The 23,553-nt window shown below is 34.5% G+C and overlaps 1 protein-coding gene and 1 long non-coding RNA gene across 35 annotated transcripts in view; one reads left to right on the top strand and one right to left on the bottom strand.

Annotated features, from left to right (window-relative positions):
* Positions 1-2,691: 2,691 nt before the first annotated feature.
* LOC116416473 lies at positions 2,692-12,012 on the bottom strand. The gene is made up of 2 exons (XR_004226885.1): positions 11,814-12,012; positions 2,692-2,925 (listed from the first exon to the last, which is right to left on the bottom strand). It is a non-coding gene; the product is annotated as an uncharacterized LOC116416473 (long non-coding RNA).
* LOC100117118 (leucine-rich repeat-containing G-protein coupled receptor 4) overlaps positions 10,367-23,553 on the top strand; it is a 722,517-nt gene continuing 709,330 nt past the window's right edge. For 14 of the 34 annotated variants that reach the window (XR_004345192.1, XM_031925169.2, XM_031925168.2 and 11 more), the window contains exon 1: positions 10,376-11,016. The gene's annotated coding sequence lies outside the window, so the exon portion shown is untranslated. Of the gene's footprint in view, positions 11,017-23,553 lie in introns of all 34 variants that reach the window. The other 20 variants (XR_004345198.1, XM_031925178.2, XM_032601532.1 and 17 more) reach the window with 13 other exon arrangements.

The raw sequence follows: 23,553 nt of genomic DNA on the forward strand, positions 1-23,553 counted from the left end.
TTCCGTTGCCGGACGGAGTGATCGTCCCATTCAGTGAGACGGTCGTGAGTCTCGGTGTTGTATTGGATAGCAAACTTACTTGGAAACCGCAGATGGATGCTATCACGAAAAAAGTAAATAAAGCCCTGTATAGCCTGCGGTTTATCAGGGGTTGCACCACTGAGACTCTCGCAGAAGGCTTGTTGAGACACTTATACAACCGCACATCGACTACTGTGCTGTGACTATCCTTCGTGTGTGAGATTCATCTTCTGGGTTAGGCGGGATGAACACATCAGTCCTTACCGGAGGAGTCTAGAATGGCTTCTCACCGATTCCAGAAGGCTCTACTTTGAGGCCATTCTGTTATACAGAATAATCCGGATCGGTGAACCTTCATATCTGGCCTCATTTTTCAATAAACACTAGCAAAGACCCTCCAGTGCGAAACCTGCCATTTCTCGCCTCCTTCAAGGGGGCACTACGGCGGCATCTGCTGGCCACTAAATCGTGACGACTCTGAGCCCTCTGGCGCTGCATTCTTAATCTTAATCTAATTTTTAATATAGTTAGACTCGGCCCTTAGGCCGTAAAAATTCTTTCAGTATTACGTATTTTAGATTTCAAACGTGCAATACAGATAGGTCTATGACCAAACCTTAAATGTACAGCGTAATATTAGAAAAGTTTAATGTGATAATTAAATATGACGAAATGTGATTTTATGTGATTTTATGTGACGGTATTTTTACATATTTTATTATCTCTTTATGTTAGACTGTATGCGACATAGTCTTTGTGATCTAATTTGTATTATTTTTTGCTTTTAGCAAATAAAGACCTATCTATCTATCAATCTATCTATCTCTCGCTTAGATCCGTAAGAAATGAGGCGATCCCCCTGGATATCCCGGCTTTTAAGTACGGATATATTGTAAAAGTCTGTTGGCATCATGTGAAGAAATTTTATTCAAGCCCGTTTACCCTTGTTTGCTGTCGCGTATATCGACTAAAAATAATAAGAATGAAAAAGTTAAAAATTCAAAATGAACCTCTATGGAAGTAAAAGTCATTCAAATTGCCTAATATTCTTTTGCTAAAAGGCTTAAATTATTTCTTGACAGCTCCAAAAATTCGAAAAACAATATTTTCCTAGCAACCTTTTTCCCCGTGGCCTGGAAGTCTGGCGTTAAAAGCTGCCTTATTACCAGGCTATTAATGGCAAGCGCCGCATTTTCGCGTCATAAGCTTGGAACTGATGACATTCTATGTTAAGCAACGTTACACACTCGACGCATCTCCTCGATGATTTCTCCAGGATTAAATGATATTATATTTGAGATTCAAAGTTATTTTCTGTGAATATAGAAATAAATCACGTCCGTAATATGCAATTTAATAGCATAATGTTGCAATTATAAGAAATCAAGTCTATATTCGCAATGATGGTGTGACGAGACACGAATATCGCACATGTAAATACATGTGAAGGCGGCCGCAATAGACGCGGCATGCGCAGCCAGCGCGCGCGAAATGAACAAAAGACGAATTCGCACGACGCGGATTGAGCGCGCACGCGCAACATCTGCAAGGCGAGTCTGCACGAGCGCAGAGTGCGGCAGCCAGCAAGCGACTCAGCGGCGATGCGCCAGGCGGCGCGCAATGAACACACCTATACACATCTGCGCCGCGCGCCCTTATAAAGCGTACCGCGCGGCGCAATGGGCAGTTCTACTCGAGCTCCACTCCGACCCACGCCGACGAAATTGTCACGTGAGCCTACGTGACGATCTAGTAGACGCACCGAAACCCGAAACTCTGAATTGCCATCGTGAGCACACGAGGCAACCCGGAACATCCGAACGATACCAAGCCTCGTCTACGTGAGCACACGTAGACGACACCCGGTGCCACGGTAAAATCCTAACCTACATCCCGACACGTTGCTGCCTTCCTCTACCATTGTAAGCCCACAGGGTTGACGAGGTAACAATAGTTCAACCGGCGATTCTTCAGGTCTTGCGCTCACGTCCTGGTGAATCTAAGGTTAACTCCTAACCTGCGAAGCCAGCCTTATGCCGACATCTCGCGACTTGCTTTATCGCTGTGTGCACACAGTATAAAGAGAAGAACGAGACGAGCGACGAAGATTTGTGGAGTCCAAGGATAACCTTAAAACACCTTGATACTATCCCGACCGTTTCTGTGCGCACACAAAGCGATCGGAATCGTTATTACGCGACACATTCGGTTCAGCGTAGCCATGCGCACACGACTCCACCGCCCCGAATGAATTCCTAACCTCGATACACCGATGCCGCAACCGCTGAAACATTATTGTAACGAAATCGCGTAGACATTCTTATAATTTGCTAACCGCGTTAGTTTAAACAATTTCACTTGTAAAGGCGCAGTATTTTTAACGAGACGCATAATTGATTTCTGTTTTAGCCGGGATTTAACAACTGATTCCAAATACTATTGTTTGATTTAGAAATATATTTCATTATTGTTAAGAATATAAAAACAGACTCATTTTTGCCCATTTCCCCTATCCAGATCCTGGAATCGACTGACTGATTTACTATTTCTACAAACATAATAAAATTTCGTTCCTTTAGATTTATTTAAATTTAATTTATGTTGTTTTAGATGTTTCAGATTGTTAAAGAAACGCAACTTAATTAGAATAAATAACTGCAAAGCACAATATTATAATTCTCTAATGTATTTTACTTTATTAAATTTTATACTTTATATATAAACAAAAACATGAAAGGTTCCAGATATTATGGTGTTGAGATATTTACTCTTGAGGTTCGGAATTTCAGAACACGAATGCCATCCATAGATTCAGTCTTCGCCTCAATGTTTCAAATATTTTCTTTAGAACGCGGTGTTTTAATCATTGTTTTTTTTCGACCGTGTTCAGACGATAAAGGTCATCTGCAAATTAAGAAAAAGTCATGGAATTTTGTGGAAAATAAGTCAGGAAGAATTAGAAAATATCAAACAGTCTTAAATTTCTAAAATGCAACTTTGCACCGTACACTGAATTAGAATAGTGCATTGTGCAACTAGGTTAGGGCAAGCGTAAGATACAAGCAAGTCGGCTTGTTGTTGACGGCGCCGGCCTGTCCTCAAGTTCGAGGAACGGGCTATAAGCTAATCGTCAACGTTGACGCGCGCGCATAATCCCTGCGTGGCTACATTGTGCGCGGAAGGCATTATAGCCACCGCGTTGTACGAAAAAGCTGGGCGAAATACAGTGTGCAATAAACTGTATCTGTTAAATGTAATCATTTCCCCCTCTACCCTGCATTCTCCCACACGTTGGTCATCGCGCTAAATCCTGCGATTAAAGAAAAATCCCAGTGTATATGAGGCGCTAGATGTTACGCACCTGTGTTGGAAGGCACAGCGTCATACATAGTGTGTACAATAGGTTGTGTACGAAGTATGAAAATGAAATAACTAAAGTTTTCCATGTGTGTAGAATAAAAATTATTCATTATATAACAATGGACCAAGTGTAGAATACTTAATTTGGACGATAGTGCACAATAATATGTGTAAAATCTTTGCTATGGTTTTTTCGTAACTTATTTAAATGTGTATTAAGAGAAGTGTAGACAAATTTTTTTCGCGTATATATTACTCACGTGTAAAATACTTTGATGTTGGTGTAAAATAAATCATTACCAAACAAAAATAAATTTGTGCGCGACTTAATTGTGTATAATAATATGTGTAAAATATCGACCATTCCTAATTATTTTCCATAAAATTTCAGTACACAATATATTGTGTACGATTTGAAAATACGACAAATATTTATTTCTTCATTGTGTTAATAGGGACGTATAGATCGATATCAAAATTTTTATATTTTCCATGTGCGTTCAATCAAAAACACATTGCACAGAATAGAAAATTCATAAACGTTTGTGTTATATTAAATCGTGTGCAATTCTTATGAGTAGAAACTGACCCTGCCAAAAATATAGGATGCTGCAAATAATATTTTGTGCAAATATACTCTTTGTTTTAAAGCTATGTGTTTCTAAATATAAAAAGACGAATGCTGTATGTATTTATGCATATAACAAGATGTGTTCTGCAGATTAAGTTCAGATAAAAGTGATGCTGTAAATAATTTTTCTGCAGATATGATCTTTTTTTAAAGCTATGTGTTTGTGATAATAAAATGACAAATGCTGTATGTATTTATGTATATAACAAGATGTAATCTGCAGATTTGGTCCACATAAAAGGGATGCTGCAAATTACTTTTTTGCTTATATGATTTTTTTTTAAAGCTATGTGTTTATGAATAAGATTAAGTCAAGATAAAAGAGATGCTGCAAATAATTTTTGTGCAGATATGATATTTTTTAAAGCTATGTGTTTGTGAATATAAAATTACAAGTGCTGTATGTATTTATGCATATAACAAGATGTTATCCGCAGATCAGAAGATAAACGGGATGCTACAAATAATTTTCTGTACAGATATAATCTTTTTTTTTTAAAGATATGTTTTTGTTAATATGAAATTACGAATGCTGTATTTATTTATGCATATCATATGATGTTATCTGCAGATGCTATCGTCCTGCATTGATTCGATTTGATTGTATGCGTCAGGACATTAAAATGATCAATAAATAAAATTTTTGTACAATAAATGTTTATGTATAATTATTCTTTTGGATAATTATAACAATAACGATTTGTTTTTTAATTTATATGAATACATTTTTTCTAGTGGAAATAGATTTCGTACCAAAGTGTGCCAAATTGTGCGAAAGTATGCTAAAGTGTGTCATAGTGTGCCATAATGTTCTAAAGTGTTGAAATTCGGAAATTTGTCACACTTTGACATACCATGGCATACTTTGGCATACTTTGGCACATTTTAGCACACTTTGGCACACTTAGGCACATTTTGACACACATGGGTTTTTCGGGAATTGTGGACTAAGAAAATTTTTTTTCGAAATTCGGAAAACTTGGATTCCCGGCGGATTCCCCTGTTAAGGCATGTTTTTCCAACGTTGACGGCGGGCGGCAGCTTTAAGGCAATTACGGGCAATTGTTAATTAATATCGTAAAAGTACGAAGTGTCTAAAGCTGCTTGAAGTACATGAGTCTAAATTTTTGTATTAACTGTAACGAGTACTCGTGGCTCAGTGGTAGACCTTCAGCTTACTAACCCAAATGATCTGGGTTCAAGTCTTACCAACGCTGAATTTTTTTTAGTAAATTATTTATCGTAATGTACTACTGGGACTTTAATCTCTATGCGTGCCGTCGATATGACGGCATCGTGCAGTGGTAATGTTTTGGCGCGCGGGTGGCGGGATATACCTCACTGTGCCGAAGTGTGCCAAAGTTTGCCATAGTGTGCCAAAGTGTGATAAAATGTGTCATGATGTGCCATACTGTGCCAAAGTGTGATAAAATGTGCCATGCTGTGCCATACTGTGCTATACTGTGCTATACCGTGCCATACTGTACCATACTGTGTCAAAAAAGTGATGCTCGTTTCCGAAAAACCTATGCGTGTCAGAGTGTGCCAAAGTGTGCCAAAGTGGGCCAAGGTATGCCAAAGTGCAGCAAATTTCCGCATTTGAACACTTTGACACAGTACGGCACAGTATAGCACAGTATCACACACTTTGGCACACTTTTGCACACTATAGCATACTTTGGCACACTTAATTACTTCCACCAGGGATTTTTTGATAAATATGAAATCGCTTGATTCAATCTTTTGGTAATGAATAAAACTCGACATTTATTCTTTTGAAATGACGGAGGAAAATTTAATTTTTTTTTAAAGATTAAATCTTTAGAAAAGAATAAATTGTGCGATTTATTCTTTTAAAATGACGAAGCAGAATATTATTCTTACAAAAAATTAAACTGTGAGATCGAATCTTTACAAAAGAATATAAATTGTGCTATTTATTCTTTTAAAATGGTGGGCCGAAATTTTATTCTCTGCAAAAGATTGAGCCGTGCGATTGCTACTTTACAAAAGATTAAACCGTACGTTTTATTCTTTATACGAGAATAAACTGTACCTTTAATTCTTTTTGTACTCGTCCAAATTATAAAAGTAATGATTTATACGTTCCCAAAGAAGTAATCAAAGCATTTATTCTTTCAAGCGCCTGTTTTTGTATTATAGACTTTAGAGTGTACTAGTAGCTATAACTACTTTTATAGAATGTTGACTGTATTGAATATATTTATTTATACTTGACGGTAATTGAATCTCGTGGAACGTTTTTGAAATTTTGCTTTTGATTGGTTAGAATTTATCATAGTTAGAGTGTACATCTAATATTTAATAGTTCATTAAGTAATGGCGCGTCAAATAATTCAATATTATTACAATTAATTTGTAAATCGCGAGTGAAGCGAGCGTTTCTTGCTAGTTATTTTAATGGTCATGAATACATCGACAAGTAGTTGAATTTACGTCAAGAGATTTTCACAGTTACTCTCCCTGAGTCTTTGTAAACTAAATTTTATGAGCTGGCCTTTGAAACAAATATCACTGTCGATTGTCGCCTAAAAAGTTTTCAGAGAATAGCTTGTACAGCACTTGATACTGTGGTACCGCCTACTACGAAAAAGTTCCATAGAAAAACTCTACCACGGTTCGGACATGAAATTAGGAATAAGTACAAGTACTGGACAAATTACACAAGATTGCTGAGCAATCAGGTAGAAATCTGGCCAAAGTTATTTATGAGAACGCTTGCAGAAAAGTCAAGCGTGTAATCAGGAAAGCTCTTGATACCTATTTACTAGCTGGCTGTAGAGATAAAGCGAATTGTTGGGCTTTTCTGCGGAAATATGGCATGGTTCCTCCCAAGAATAAATCGTCTCTGCATTTCTTCGACGAAAAGGAGCTAATTGGATTCTATTCCTCGGTGACTTGTGCCCACCCCCCATGCTCAGACACTGTGCTACAATCGGTACTTGAGAATTCTCGGTGTTTACCACTTTAGAGGCCTAAATTTAGCTTTAGATCTCTAGATCGCATCTTAGTATTCCAGGCTAAGCACGAAAATCTACCAAAGGCCAAAAGTCGTAACAGTGATGGCCTATCTCTTTCGTATTTTCGGAATGTGCTTCTAAAACTTGCTCCATTTTCTATAGATCTGTTTAATGAATCTATTTCAACCGACGATTATCCATTCACATGGAGACAATCTGTTATTGTGCCGCTAAACAAGTGTCGGGTAAGGGTAAACATTTTGAAAAATAAAGATTTAAAAGGAGAAAATTACGAATTGATTTATAACAAAAGATACAATTTTGAGTTCCAAAATATTAGTAAGGTATAATTTTTAAAACCAGAATTTGGGAATTCATAAAAATATCCCTTGCGTAATATTTTGACCACAAATATCACCTTGCACAATATTTAAATTAAACATTTTTATTTTATAAACTTTTTCATTTTAAAATCTCAGTTTAAAAATTTCTAATTTTGACCATTTAAAATTTTTATTCTTCAAATTTGTACCCTTACCCACAAGTGTCCTATATCCAGCTCAACGGGTGATACACGTCCCGTAGCTAATATCTCGTATTTTAAGAAAGTATTTTATGGACTGATGACCACACAGGTGGTTGAGTACCTTAAGAAGTACCGATTGTTCACATCGTATTAGTCAAGATTCCGGAGAAACTACAGCACCCAATCTGCCCTTTTGAAGGTTACTGACAATATTGGAAGGAAAGCGGATTCCGGTTTGATTACGCTGTTGTTACTTTTCGATTTTAAACGTGCATTCGACACCATTGACCATGCCACGCTACTCAAGAAACTCAAGAGCATTGGGCTTTTAAATGAGACGATAGTATGGTGTCATTTTTATATGTCTGGACGTATGCAAGCAGTAGTCAGTTTGTATGGCACGCTTTCGCTGTTCTTACCTAGCACTTCTAGGGTACGTACCACAAGGTTCTTCACCAGGTCCAATCATTTTCCTGATTTACCTCGACAACGACGACAACGACGACAACGACGTAATTTTCTCTTCTTCAGTACTGTCAATCGAAATACATGCTATTTGCCGATGACCTACAGATATACGATCAATGCCATCCTCGTGATTAATATTTAGCTGTTGCCAAGTTAAATAAGGATGCTTGTCATATCCTCGATTGATCGCAACTTAAGGGGTTTTTCTTAATGTTAGTAAGACAAAAGCCATGCTTATTGGGTTAGTGCAACATCATATGCGTCTAGCTAGTATTGCGCCAATAGTAGTGGGTGGAGTAATAATTCCCTTTGAAGATACTGCAAGGAACCTTCGAATCAACTTATATCAAACGCTTGCATGGAATTCACATGTATCCAGTATCTTTATAAAAGTCCATTTTACGTTATATCGGTTAAGCTATAAAGGCTATAGAATAAACAGCTGTCTAGAAGTTCAATTAATTAGTACCCTAGTTTTACCGTACATTGGTTACCTTGCAATAAAACTGTAAAGACTCTGTAACACGGCTGTGCGATACATATTTCATCTAAAAAAATATGCGTCGCTTAAACCATATTACGAGAAGTTAGGATGGCTCTAGCTCAATCATAGAAGGAATTATCATTTAGGAGTACTATTGTACAAATTGTTTATTGTTAAACGCCCTACCACCTTTTTAATGTGTTGCCTGCCATCGAGCAGAAGCAACCCATCTGCATTCGTTATACCGTTTTCTGCAACTGAGATGTATTGGAAATCCTTTAACGTCAAGGGAATGCTCTTTTGGGACTCCCTTTCTGTAAAAATTAGGTTGAGCAGTTTGCTCAACATTTTCAATCAGCGCCTTTACGTGCATCTATGGTCCTAGCGGTATCTTAAGTCTGAGTTTGAAAATGCCTCACTTGCCATTAATGCGCCATACTCTAATGCGTCGTTACTGTTACAAAAACTAAACAAAAACTCGCTGTTGATTAACTATAAATTGGTATCTCTATATTTACTTCATGTATTGCTTACCTCGCCCCACGGCCCTCTGGGCGAGGGCGTTAATAAATTCTCTCTCTCTCTCTCTCTCTCTCTCTCACACACACACATGGCATCGCAGTTACGAACAGTGTGGTATTCCTTAAGCGGGATGTCATGATTATTTTGATGTTATAATATGTTTTCCGAAGACTTATAAATGCTTATGATATTAGAATACCCTGACAAAGAGCCAAGTTCAGATTAAGCATGTAAATTGAAAACTCGTATATTCATCGATAGGTTACACGCTGTCTAATTCGCAAGCTTCAAACAGTAAACCAGCTTCAAATAACTCACTCTGCAAAACCGCTAAAAAATGCTGATAACGGGTTTAAAGCTAATTTCCAGCTACTTTCTAGTAGGTCACGTTAAATACTAGCTAGAAACCGGTTTATATTTGTACCAGGATATTTTAAACTCTCAATACTATTCTATAACTGTCATATGATATGTTGTAATAATGTATTCGACTAAACTTTCTACGGACAATTTCACGGTCCTACTAACACTTCTCGTGACTAATTTAACGGTCCTAACACTTTTTGAAGGGAGAATAAAAATCTTATTGAAGCATTTGTGAATAAAACACTCGTATATTATACATAAAAAGGTATTTTTTTTATTAATATTTTTGTTAAAAATTATAATTAGGCATATAAATTTTAATATAAGTCAAAATAACTTAGAGACAACAAAAAGAAGAATTTATTTCTTTATAATAAATAATGCAAATATTAATATAGAAGTAAATAGTAACGTAGGCACCGAAGCTACTCAAACTCGCCTTCGTGGCGCTACCGCTTACAGCTTCCTCTGTGTTTTGAAAAAACATATAGATCTAATTACTTTCGGATGTATCTTGACTTATACATTATTATTCATTATTTTACGTTTTATTTTTGTAGTTATTGTTACTAACCTAGGATACTTTGTAGATAAAATCTTTTGTCAGCGGCGAGAACTTCAGCGCGGCAGTCGGGCGCGCTAGTAATCTACCTCAATACTTATATCTACTATTTCAAATCCTATAAATAATTTGACAAATAAGTAAAAATTCTGATTTTTCAGTCATTTTTTCGCATTTTCCAAGAATTTTAGCGTAATTTAAATTGTTCAAAACTTTTGATATGGAAGACATATATTTTGAACGATTTTCGTTTTAATTCAAGAACTTAGGCTTAGTTGCCCATTAATGCCAGAAAAAATAATGTTTGGTTCACCAGGTAATAAATTACCCGGGGCGCATATATTATTTGGTAATTAGTAATTGGCCTGTAACTTTGCGTTCGCATATAGTTTGAAGGTGGCACCTATTTTTTTACATTTTATACTTCTCGCAGAATGACATATATATGTGTGTGTGTGTACACGCACACATATCCCTTAACTTATCTTTAGTCATCCCAAATAAATTCCCTTGTTTCGTCCTTAAGTACTCAATATCGGAACCTGGGAGCAGTGTTTGAGTTTTAAAAGTATGAGGATAGTTTTCTAGAGTCTGAATGTTTGAACTAGATGTTTGAACTTAACAATAACAACAATATCAATTTTATCGTAACTTATGTTGGCAATCAATCGGATTTCGAAGAATAATACAAATTTTATTCCTTATCTATGTCTGAAATATTTATGTATGACTTTTAAAATTAACTTTTGTAAATACTGTTATGGATAAATATAACGAGTACATTTTTCAACTCAGAGTGCGCAGGTGCAAACGCTCCTTCATATAGAATAGTAGACTTTTACAATTCACACATAATCATGCGTTAAAATGATAAATATTCAATAATATAATATAACCTTGTAATAATGTACATTAAATATTGATAAATTCGTGCAAAATATCTATTTTCAAAACACTAATATTGCGATTAGTATATACGATTTTGAGCTACTCGCAGTCAAAATTATGTTTTTAGCAATAAAATGTATTGTTTTGTTAGAAGCAAACATTTTTTGGAAATACAAATATTTATCTAGTTATAACAAGAAACATCAGGTTTGTATAATTCTAATGTATTTCATATGTAATCACTTTATATAAGATCAAATTCAGACATTTTCATAATCATTTTTTCAAAATCTTCGAAAAGAGTATAAAAGAAAGGATATAAAAGAACTCCTAAAAGTGTATTTTACTACTACAAAGTATTTATATTTTGTGAAGCATAAATTTTCAAATATATTAACTAATAAATAGATTAATTAATTTTCGCTGAACCTTCCTTATCCAAATATTGAGCGAAATTTCTTGGGATTTAAGCGTTTTGCACAACATCAATAATATGAATATAACCTACGCGATATTTGAATTAAATGTAGAAATAAGCTTTTCTCAGTAAATTCGAATTCAAGTAAATATTATAGTTTTTTTTTTTATAAATGCAAAAAGCCTCTTCATTGGAAACATAATATTAATTTTCTAGTTTCCTTTAAATATAGTGCTTTTAGAAATACGTGTATAAGAACGGTTATATTAACTACACAGGATCTGTTAAGGTAATTTTTTTGTGATATATAGTAGGTTAAAAAGAAGATGGCATAGGGGATGTGCCCAGTACGGATACCCTTAGCTATTTTGGGCATAGCTTTTGAACGGAACGATAAATATTCAAATTCAAAATTTCTACGTGTTCTCTAGTCCATTTTCTACAAGGAAACGGACGGGCGCCAGTCAAAGTATAGCAACTAAAAAAAGTTATCTGCGTTAACGCAAAACATGCAATTTACGAGATCTCAAAAACATGCGCCCAGTATGGATAATTTCAACTATTTCGGCTGTAACTATTTACTTACCCCCAACAAAAATAAAAAAATTTTAAGTAAATTTGTTCCTAAAATAGCCCTCTATGATTAGGAATGGTCCTGATTCAATGTTTCGTCACACTTTTGAAATACACATTTTCTTATTTTCATTATTACTTTTGCTGTGATTAATTTAAAATAATAGTATCGAAGTATGTTCCTTAGACCACAAATATGTACGAAAAAAACTGTAAAGTAACTCCATCTGTTACTGGGAGCTGGATACATGAAATTATTCATACTAGAGGGTGAGGGTAAACATTTTGAAAAATAAATATCAGAAAGGGTAAAGATTAGAAATACAAAATATATAAACTGAGATTTTGAAATAAAATAATTTATAAAACAAAAATGTTGAATTAAAATATTGTGAGAGGTAATATTTGTAGTTAAAAGATTGCAAAAGCGATATTTTTAGGAATTTCCAAATTTAGGTTTTCAACATTATACCTTTCCAATGTTTTGGGAGTTACAATTTTACCTTTTGTTATAATTCTTATATATCTAATATTAAAAAAAATTTTAATATTACAATACAGTTTGGATGAAATAATATTCAAAAATTTAATTTCGATACAAACTATTATCAAACATTTAAATTAATTTGTTATAATGGTTTAGTAGACCTGTATAAAATTTGTTGTACGACTTAACAATAATAGCCACTTTATTCCCTAAAAAGCAGGACTAAAGCTTTTTATGCCATCATATATTTTGTCCCGTATTTGCGGTAATTAACCCTAACAGCACAAAAATATTTTAAAATTATTTTGAAAATATTTTACATGTTACTGCAATCATTTCAAGCATATTTCTAAAATATTGTTACAATCTTAATTGTCCTAAAGTAGAAATGTTTCTAAAAAATATTGCAAAAAAAAATATTCTAATATCATTTTATAATATTTGCAAAACATTTTTAACATATTTCAAAATATTTTGTAATATTTTTAAAAGATTACAAAAATATTTCCTTGACAAATTGCTGCCAAACCTCAGACTAACATTTGTAAATATTTAAAAATATATTAAATTTTTAAAAATATTGATATACAATATTTTAATAAAACATTTTAAAATATTAATATAAATTATTTATAAAATATGTACAAAAATAATTTAAAAATTATATGTAAATTTTATTTTCGCAAGGTTTAATGAACATTTTACTTATGTTTTTGAGACATGCAAATTTTCGTATTTCATATCTTATGAATCAAAAGGCGCGATAGTGTTGCACTGGCAAGAAAGGACGAAGTTCGGTTCAGGACAGGGCAACCGTATATATACTTTAAAATTGGGTTTTTTAACCTTCAACAAAAATCTCCAATCACATTTAAATCATTAGTATTGAGCGTATACGTAATCTGTTGGTATCTATTTGAAATATATTAAGCTAATCTTTCATATTTGAAAGGATAATTCGAATATATTACGTTATTAACTTAACATTACAAGTTGAAAATTTGCTCGGTGAATTTCTTTTCGTCAGAGTTTCTTCTCCCGATATTTCGTCTTCTCCGGTCACATGACTTCCGGTGAGATGTATTATATGCCAGTTATAATATACTTTACCGACATTTATCTGCTACTCGGTGACACGCGATTGTGCTATTATATATTATGTACATATAATAATGCTATACGATTATATGCGCGATGAGATCAATATCTAAAGTAATAGTAGCTTGTTGTCTATCAAATAGATTAAGATTTCAAGAACAATATGCTTTGTAAAAGATGTGAAAAGTGGCACCCTAATCCCATTTGAAGTAGTAATAAAATGTGTGAATATTATTTTGTTTTTTGAAATGTCAGTGAGAAGTTCAATTAAAAGAATAAAGAGTTTGAAGATATACTGTGTTTCTGTGCCCAAAGTCGCCCTCGGTGTGGTTTGAGAGGTGAATTTAAAGAAAAGTTCAGTATCGGAGTCAGTAAGTTTAAGTCTATCATTATACAATGCTCTTTGAATTGTAAAAAGGCTACTAGACATGTTACCTAGAAATATGTAACCTAGATGATTCTGATTTAACTGTTTTCGTTCATATTTTCACATCCAGACTCATGCGAATTTTTTAATTGTGCAGGTCAAATTTTACTTATAGCCAGTTTCAACGTTAACTGAAATACTTTTGTGTCCGACTACAACACCCATGATAATTATTTAGTCGTATAGCATGAGTTTGCATTCACATCAGTGTCGGAGTCGAAATCAGAAGTTTTTCAGTTAAGGTCAATTCAACTTTAAATATCTTTTCACAATCACAAAAGAAATCTATATGCAAAATATGAGCTTTCTAGACCTGTTAGTTTTTGAATGAGAATAAATGCAAAAATGGAAAAACAGGTATCGGTCTCAAAATCTCTCACAACTGTTAAAAGTCAAAATTCTAATTAATGCCTTGACAAAAAAGCTAAAATACTTATCACTTTCTTCATGTAAAAATACACTGGAAACCAGAAATACAATGTGCTAGAGATGGTAGTTTCTGTGCAACTGTCTACAAGCAAAATTTGATACGCTAAATTAAAAAATTCATATGGACCTCGATGTGAAAATATGAATGAAAACAGTTAAATCATAATCATGTAGGTTACATGTTTTCTAGGTAGCATAGTAAGTATCTGTGTAAAATTTCAGTTGCTTTTTTATAATGCAAATAAATGGCATTTTAATGTTAGACAAACCCACTGACTCTTATACTGAACTTTTCTTCAAATTCACTATTCAAACCAATGATGACGACATTGAGCATTACACCGGCACACAAAATAAAAAAAGATGTCTGTACAAAAAATCGGACCTATGTATCCTTATGTTTTTTGAGTCGCTGAATTCAAATCCGGTGTCAGTTTGGCCCCATCACGTCAGGGTCAGGGTCAGTTGGAGGTCAAATTAAGAAGAAACGGTTCAAAAAAATTAAAATGCCATATATGTATGTTTTTTAGGTCGCTGAATCCGAATCCGGGGTCAGTTTGACCCTATCACGTCAGGGTCAAGGTCAGTTCAAGGACAAACTGAGAAGAAACGTTTCAAAAAAATTGAAATGTCATATATTTATGTTTTTTTGGTCGCTGAATCCGAATCCGGTGTCAGTTTGGCCCTATCACGTCAGGGTCAAGGTCAGTTCAAGGTCAAACTGAGAAGAAACAGTTTAAATTGATAAAAATGTCATATATGTATATTTTTTAGGTCGCTGAATCCGAATCCGGGGTCAGTTTGCCCTATCACGTCAGGTTCAAGGTCAGTTCAAGGTCAAACTGAGAAGAAACAGTTTAAATTGATAAAAATGTTATATAAAACTTTCCAAAAATGGAAAAAGATACCAAAAATTGTAAAAAGTCTTATTCAAGAGATTTGATCACTTAATATCTTCCTTGTGTACAGAGCAAAGTTGCTTTCGTTTATATTTTTTTCTTGTTTTTTATCTTGATGAAATCGTCTCCTAGATGAAATCGTCTCCTAGAAGAGGAAAGTAATCCAGATGGGAATGTAAGAAATGCATTTTATAACTCATCAAGCAACCCAAATTTTTGAAATTCTCCAACATTTGTGCAACTAGTTCCTGATAGTTCTCACTCTTTTTATTTCCTAAAAAGTTCTCACGAACGATTTCATCAAGATATAAGTGTAATGGAGAATCGATACCAAGGAAGATGGAATGTCAACATGATGGCAAATTTTTGCTGGACGCTGAAGAGAGATATTAAAACAAATAACAAAAAGAGAAAAAGAAACCCATTGCATAGGTCATTTGAAGAAAAAAGAGTTGGTTACAAGAGAAAAAAGGGGTAAAGAAAGACATCGACAGTTACTAAACTAGTGGAAAAAAAAAATAAGAAAAAAATATAAACGAAAGCAACTTTGCTCTGTACACAAGGAAGCTTTTAAGTGATCAAATCTCTTGAATAAGACTTTTTACAATTTTTGGTATCTTTTTCCATTTTTGGAAAGTTTTATATAACATTTTTATCGGTTTAAACTGTTTCTTCTCAGTTTGACCTTGAACTGGCCTTGACTCTAACGTGATGGGACCAGACTGACCCCGGATTCGGATTCAGCGATCAAAAAAACATAAATATATGGTATTTTCATTTTTTAACCGTTTATTCTCAATTTGACCTCGAACTGACCTTGACCCTGACGTGATCGGGTCAAACTGACCCCGGATTCGGATTTAGCGACCAAAAAAACATAAATATATGGCATTTCAATTTTTTTGAACCGTTTCTTCTCATTTTGACCTTGAACTGACCTTGAACCTGACGTGATAGGGCCAAACTGACCCCGGATTCGGATTCAGCGACCTAAAAAACATACATATATGGCATTTTAATTTTTTTGAACCGTTTCTTCTTAATTTGACCTCCAACTGGCCTTGACCCTGACGTGATGGGGCCAAACTGACACCGGATTCGAATTCAGCGACTCGAAAAACATAAGGATACATGGGTCTGATTTTTTGTACAGACATCTTTTTTTATTTTGTGTGCCGGTGTTATTAATATATTTATTAAAAAATAGTTTTGAGGGATATAGTAACATGTTACATGCTTATAAAATATTAGCAGTTAGTGTGCCGCCCAACACTTATGGTAGATTTTCTACCAGTATTATTAGACAGAGATAGAATCAAGAGCGCGCCTTCATTCCTAGTACTCTATAAATGAACTTAGAATTATCGCTTAAAAAATGTCACTTTTTAGAGTGATCTTTTTTTTATTTGAACTTAAATGCATTACATACTTCTCAAAAGGGTCAATATATTAAAAAAAAATTAGATTTTTGGTTTAAATTTTTAAGGATATTTAAACAAAGTTTTAATATGCGTATATCTACAAAATATTTCTTATATATTTTAAGATAAGATTAATTAAGAAATGTATTCATAGCTCTACGTGGCATAAGTCCGCACTTATGTCACGCCTATCAAGTAGTCCATTATTTCACCGTGCTTATCACCCTCGCTACGCTTGGGCGCACGGTGAAAAAATATACTGCTAATGCCACGGATAGGCGTGACAGCGGACTTATGTCAGACAGATGCTATAAAATATTGTACGATACACGTGTCATAAGTCGATCTTGATGGCACGGCGTTAAGCGCACTCGCTGCGCTCAGGCGCTTATACACGCTGTGCCATAAAGTACGATTTATGCCACTTGTATCGTAATGTACTATTACGCACTCGGTAAAAAATCTTGTGTTTTGTGTATAGAATACGAGCCCGAAAAACCGCATTTCACGCAAGGAGTGTTAAAACAATATTTTTTGTGATATTTAATGCTATATTTATTGAGTCTGTCAATTTGAGAAACTTGGTTTTGCCGTCCTAGTGTCCAAAATTTTTACGTATAAACGTAAAAGAAACGATATTTTCCCAAAATAACCAATAATACGAATTCTCCGCCTACTGAAAAAAATCGCGCAATAAGTAGTGCGATTATTTGCGTGATTAATCGCGGGATTAATCTCGTTAATTTATCGAACTTTTTTCGATGCAATTAGTCGCACGATTAATCGCGTGACTAATCGCACGTTTCATCTAAAATAAATTTTTTAGTAAAATAAAATTGTTTGAAATGCAAAATTATTAAGCGGGCTGGCCAATTTAGGAGTTTAAGTCCAGATGGTAAGACCTATACTGGCTAACCCGCAAACTAATTTTGCATTTCAAACAATTTTATTTTATTTGAAAATTAAGACGATTAATCGCGCGATTATTCCCGCGATTCTTCACGCGAATAGTCGTGCGATTTTTTTCAGTAGGTCCGCAGTTGAAAGATAGGTAATTATATTCTCTTTAAGGTATATATCAGACGATTTACTGAAGTTAACTTCTTTAATAACTTTATTAGAAAAAACTCAAATATGAAAAAAAATCTATAAAAAAACGCGTTAACAAAATGTAAAAACCGCTGCTAACTGAATTAGCAGTATGCTTTTTCAAAGATTAGAAATGTAGATAATCGATAATTATAAAAAATCAAAACAAGTCAGTCATTTGACTCCAAAATTAAATCAGTTCTAAGTTGAGACATAATCAAATAGCATGCAAAATTTTACCTTATTATATCAATCCGTTCCAGAGTTATAATGAGGACAAAATTTAGTGAACGGATACATACATACATACATACATCAAGGAATGCGGTAGCGCCCCGATGGCATAAGTATACGGTTTTATACACTGTGCCGTCAGGGAGCAGCGCGACCCTATTAACTTTGAATTTGCTAAATAACCTAAATGCGTTTTATTGGCTCCAATGATTTCTTGTCTGATATGTCTTAGATGCTTATGTTTGGATAATGCATCTTAAAGATTTTAATGAGAACTTACTAATGATCATAATATTTTGCTTCGCAAATTTCTCTTTTAGCAAAATAATTATGATCAAAAATTAATTTGCGATGATTTCTTAAATTTTGGTCATGTGCAATTCTCATCCTTTTAAGTACAACAATGCAAGATATGTCATGATAATCGTTTAGAAGGTTAGTAAGCTGTTTCTATTTACACATATAAAAAAGCAAGAAGTTGTTAAGTAAGGTCACCTAAGCATTATCATAAAGAATATGTGAGAGACGAGGATTAGATTTTCTAGGCTAGAAGTTGCCATTTGTGATCGTGGATCAGTGTGTGACTATATGTAGCTGGAAGAGGCTAACGCGGCAGCAGCGTACATCGAGACTCGTGTAACGGTGTAAACATAAAACATAGCCTAAAACAGTGCGGTGTATCGGAGCTTGTCGGTGTACGGGTATGAAAACTCGCTATATAATCGAACTCTCTTAAATCAGTATGTGTGCGTGGTTATACGTTTGCTGAAGGACCCTCGTGCTATCGATAGTGTACCGCTCGATAAGAAATATAATGTGTTTTATAAGCGCCGAGAGCACCAGCCAGGACGCGATGCAAGCTCTCGCGTAAGTATATCATACATGACGTGTAAGTGTTTAGTATAGAGTAAACACAGCAGCGTGCTCTATATCAACTGGAAATGTCTCGGAACCTTTGGCTCACATCGATGGACTGAAAATTGGACACTGGTCAATCGCTCCAGGATATGCTGACTGCGACATGAGAACGCGATACACAAGGGCAGAGGAAACAGCTCTTTAACAAGTAAGATCACGATTGTTTTGTTCTTTCGCAAGCTCATACGCTATTGTTTTCTCGAAATGAGCCAAGGACTACAATGTTTTCCTCTTGATCTTCCACAGCTTAGAAACAAGTTTAAGGCGGGATGCGACTCTGTCAACGATCTTTAACCGAGTATGGGGACGAGAAGAACCACTAGGACGTGAGGATGATTGATTAGACACATTGAAAAATCACACCGATATACTGGACTGCGATATCAAGAACGAGACCAATATTGTAATCAGCCGCCCCTTTGTATTAACTCGTCTTCAACTTTATGAGTTCTGACTGCTCAAGCTTGATGATGACCCCATTGATTGCAAAGACGACCTCTACGGCTTATGCTGGTTGTTCGACTCGTATCAGAGCCTTCCTAAGCGGTAACTATATACTCTTGCTCCGAGACCTCATGCGTTTGTTCCTCCAGAAAAAGCCAAAAATGAACGACAAGATCTACCTTTCTCTGTTACAGCTCTTTTAACCTCGACATAAGTAGCTGCGACACCAACTCGATCAGGCCTCTGCACATATCATCGGTACAATAGAATGGGGTGAAAAAATTAATCAGAAAATTGTATACATAATGTTTCAAACTTTATTTTTTTATTTTTTATGCGCTGTGACGGAGTTGAAGCTTTTATATCATATTGGCGACCCATGTCGCTATTATAGGTCAGTCATCCCTCACCGCAGCTTTTGCGGCATTTGACAGCCGTTTTGAGCATACTGCATTTCTACTGATCTTTTTTTTTAGTATCTACGAAACATTTTAAGCTATAATTAAAGTACTAAAAAATTTCAAGTCCATATTTCTCTTTGTTAATCTTATGTACAGTATTTCCCCGTACCTGATGTAGAAAAAAGGTACAGAAAGTATTTAAGAATTTTTGATTTACTGGCCGTGCACGCATGAACACCGTTTACAGAAAAGCTTTACTCAAAAGTTTTAGAAGAGTTATAGTATTGCCCCGCGTTCAAGTTCGCCTCCCTCTCCCCTAATTATTGTTAATATCAATCTTTTATACTAAACGACAATTTTTCAATATTAAAAAAAAAATTAGCTTTCACGATTTTGTTTCCCATTTAGTTATTTTGCAATATTAATAGCTCTACCATATAGGACATCAAAAGCCCCTACAACATCAAGAAAATCGTCCAGGTTGAATTATTTTCACCGTCCTAATCGAAATTCATAGTCACATTCGCTAAGTATGGTTATATTTGTACTTTACTACCAAAATTTTGCCAACATACACGTTTTCTTAGAACTTTTCATCCTTTATGGACTTTCTATTGACATAACATTGTTACTTTTATTGACGTAACATTAACTCGGTATAAAAACCAACTGCAGCACAGGTCAAGGGCAGAAATGAGGTTAGCATTGCTATTTTTTTAAGTATGCGAGTATGTCACATATTAAGGAAATAGGTACTGGAATCAACTCCTATACACACTTTTTATCTTAACCCTTACATTAGCTTAACATCTTAACCCAGTAACGCACTATTTTTACTTCGAGTTATTCAGTTAAGCAACTCGGTACCATAACCAACTGTAACACAAATCAAGACCGGTAATGGGGTATGGTTATTATTTTAAGCATGCGGGTCTGTCATATAAACAACCCTTGAAAAGTCTGTAACAAGCAAACGACAGTAATGGATTATTTTTTAAAGCACCGTGAATCAATACCTTCTAAATACCAATATAATAGCTTCAAACTACACAAAAACCCAATAACCAGTAGTCCCACAAGGTTCAATCGACCTACTTAGCCAATGGTTTTTAACTAATTTTATTTTATTGCTTTTTTTCAATATATTCATTATTTTTGTCGAAATGCCTCGTTTGGAGAAATGCCGGTTTAGTAGAATGTCACCTGGTGAAGTGTCACTTCGTAAAATTTCCCTTTGGTAAAATGTCGCTTTGACAAAATATCGCATTGACAAAATGTCGGGTACCGAGCCGCGCATGTGCATACACATCTCGCGCGCGGCAATAACTATTTTTACTCGCTCTCACGGCTGAACGTAGACAATAAATAAAACAAAAATTTTCGATTCTGTTTGAAACTTGTCATCTGCTCTTTATTATCATGTAATTAAATTATTAAATTATTATAGTTAAAGTACGTGTATATCATGCCCTTATAGTAGTTAATATATCAAACTTAAAACTAAAATGTTCATTTTTTTATGCTCAGAAATAGCGTGTTTAACTGGCATACTGTCAAACAAAAGAGCACTGGTAGAAGTTAGGTTCGTACACCACTAAAAGGAATAACTTTTATTCAGTTTTTTAAGTCATTTTGATTTGTCTTTCATGACAATAAAGATATAAAATATAAATTACAGATAGTCATACATGACCTGTGTGATGTTATTTGAAAAAAGCGATCGGACCCATTATACGTGGCATATGAGCTAATGGCATATTCAATTGACGTGAGAATTGTGTATGAAAATAACTTATGATGTAGCCGTTAAATCAAAATTGCTTTGGAAAACAAAAAAAGCTATCTAACTCGACCAGAACAGTTTTCTTTAAATTTTTTTTTAGTGTTTGATTGTTTTTATGCTGCATATACATGTTGTATTCATGAGTGTCAGTACATGTTTTAATCATTTTTACAAATTTTTCATAAAGGCCAGTCAAAAAAGTCACTTGAACCACTTTTTAGGTTTGAAAAACGTAGAAATTACACATGTGTTACGAATAGTATATTGTGTACCAAGGGCGTGAAGTGGGCTTTTTTAGGCCGAGTGTGGAGTTTGCAGTACAAGCCGCAGACGAGTACTGCAACCACACGAGGCCAAAAAGCCCGTTTAGCCCTTCCCTGCTAATAGCTGAAGATTATAAACGATAAAATTTGATTAATTTTAATCACATTTTAATCGTTCCTAATACTTCTAATCCTTGTGATCATTTTAGAAGAATCAATTATAATACATTTTAATCGTATAGCAATTAATGCTAATTTTTAGCATTAATTTTAATCATTTTCAATCCGCATTATCACTAACAATTCAATTTAAACTATTTTAATCTATTTTATTAACCTTAAAATCGCTAAAATAATGCGGCAATGTCAGGTTTAATCCAAAGTAATCGTATCGTTTTTAAAGACTATATTATAACTAAAAATAATAGATTTTAATAATATTTGAGTGTTTGTTAGTTAATCGTAATTAATGATGAGTCAAATGAAATTGCTTCTAATAGAATATGATTGAAATCATTTTAATCGTTTTTGATATTATATTATATTATACATTATATTAAGCATGAACACTTTTTTTCAAGAGCTCCTCGTTCTTCGGTCTTTCAGGGTCACACGATCTATATTTCTTAATTTATTAGAATTAGAGTGACCTATTTATAATTTGCGTCTCATTTTAACCTCTTTTACAGTGCGTTTGGTTATGTAATAATTATATATTCGGCATCAACAATTATTCTTCAGTTCTCCGGTCCTTCAGAGTCACACTATCTATATTTCTTAACGAATAAGAATCAAAGTGACCTACTTGTGATTCGCATCTCATTTAAACCTCTTTAACAGTGCGTTTACTTGTAAAACAATATCGACTTCAGAGTAACAATTTCAGATTCGTTTCACCAATCGCTCGACGAATAGCGCCCCACTACTGAAACCGATTAAGTCGACAAAGTAACAACAAGTTCGTAGCACAAAAAGTTTAAATGTGAAACAGTATACATATAAACTTAAGCTTTGATACAAAGCATAAACTGCACGGCTTAAAAGTAAATAAGTATAGCTACCAAAGTAAATGATATAAGTATTTATATACAAATTAGAAAAATATTAAAATTATACTTTTGAAATATGTTCATGTTTTACCAACCTCTGCGCTTCAAACGGCAAAAACAGACTGAGCTATAAAAGCACTGTCCTGGCCATTTATATACAAAGATGCGCATGCGTAAACTGCATATACAAACATCGGGGCAAAATGGAAATTGGTGTAGTCTAAAGTGACTTGTTTATAAATGCGTAGACCGCTATAGTTTCACAATAACGTTCATCATCCTTCAAAAGGAAAAGTAAATTAGAAAAATATTAAAATTATACTTTTGGAATATTTTCATGTTTTACCGTCCATTCCGCTTGAAAGGGCAAAAACAGACTGACCTATAAAAGCACCGTCCTAGGTATTTATATACAAACTTGCGCATGCGTAAACTGCATATACAAACATTGGGGCAATATGGAAATCGGTGTAGTCTAAACTGACTTGTTTATTATTGCTCAGTCCGCTATAGTTGAACAATCACGAATATCATACTTCAAAAGGAAAAGTAAATTAGAAAAGTAGTAGGGGCTGCGCGGCTACTGGGCCAAGCGGGTTCTGGGCCACCAAATACCGACGCACGGTAACTCATATTAGTAGATCCCTGTTTTACCGACAGATCATTACACGTCGACCGTGCTGTTAGCGGTGGCGCCCCCGCCGACGCATGGTAACTCATATTAGCAGGTCCCTGTTTTACTGACAGAGCATTGCATATCGACCCTGCTACCAGCGGTGGCGCCCCCCATAAACCAGTGTTGTCGACGTTA

This window comes from Nasonia vitripennis (genome assembly GCF_009193385.2).
Source record: "Nasonia vitripennis strain AsymCx chromosome 2 unlocalized genomic scaffold, Nvit_psr_1.1 chr2_random0006, whole genome shotgun sequence".
NCBI classification, from domain to species: Eukaryota; Metazoa; Arthropoda; class Insecta; order Hymenoptera; family Pteromalidae; genus Nasonia; species Nasonia vitripennis.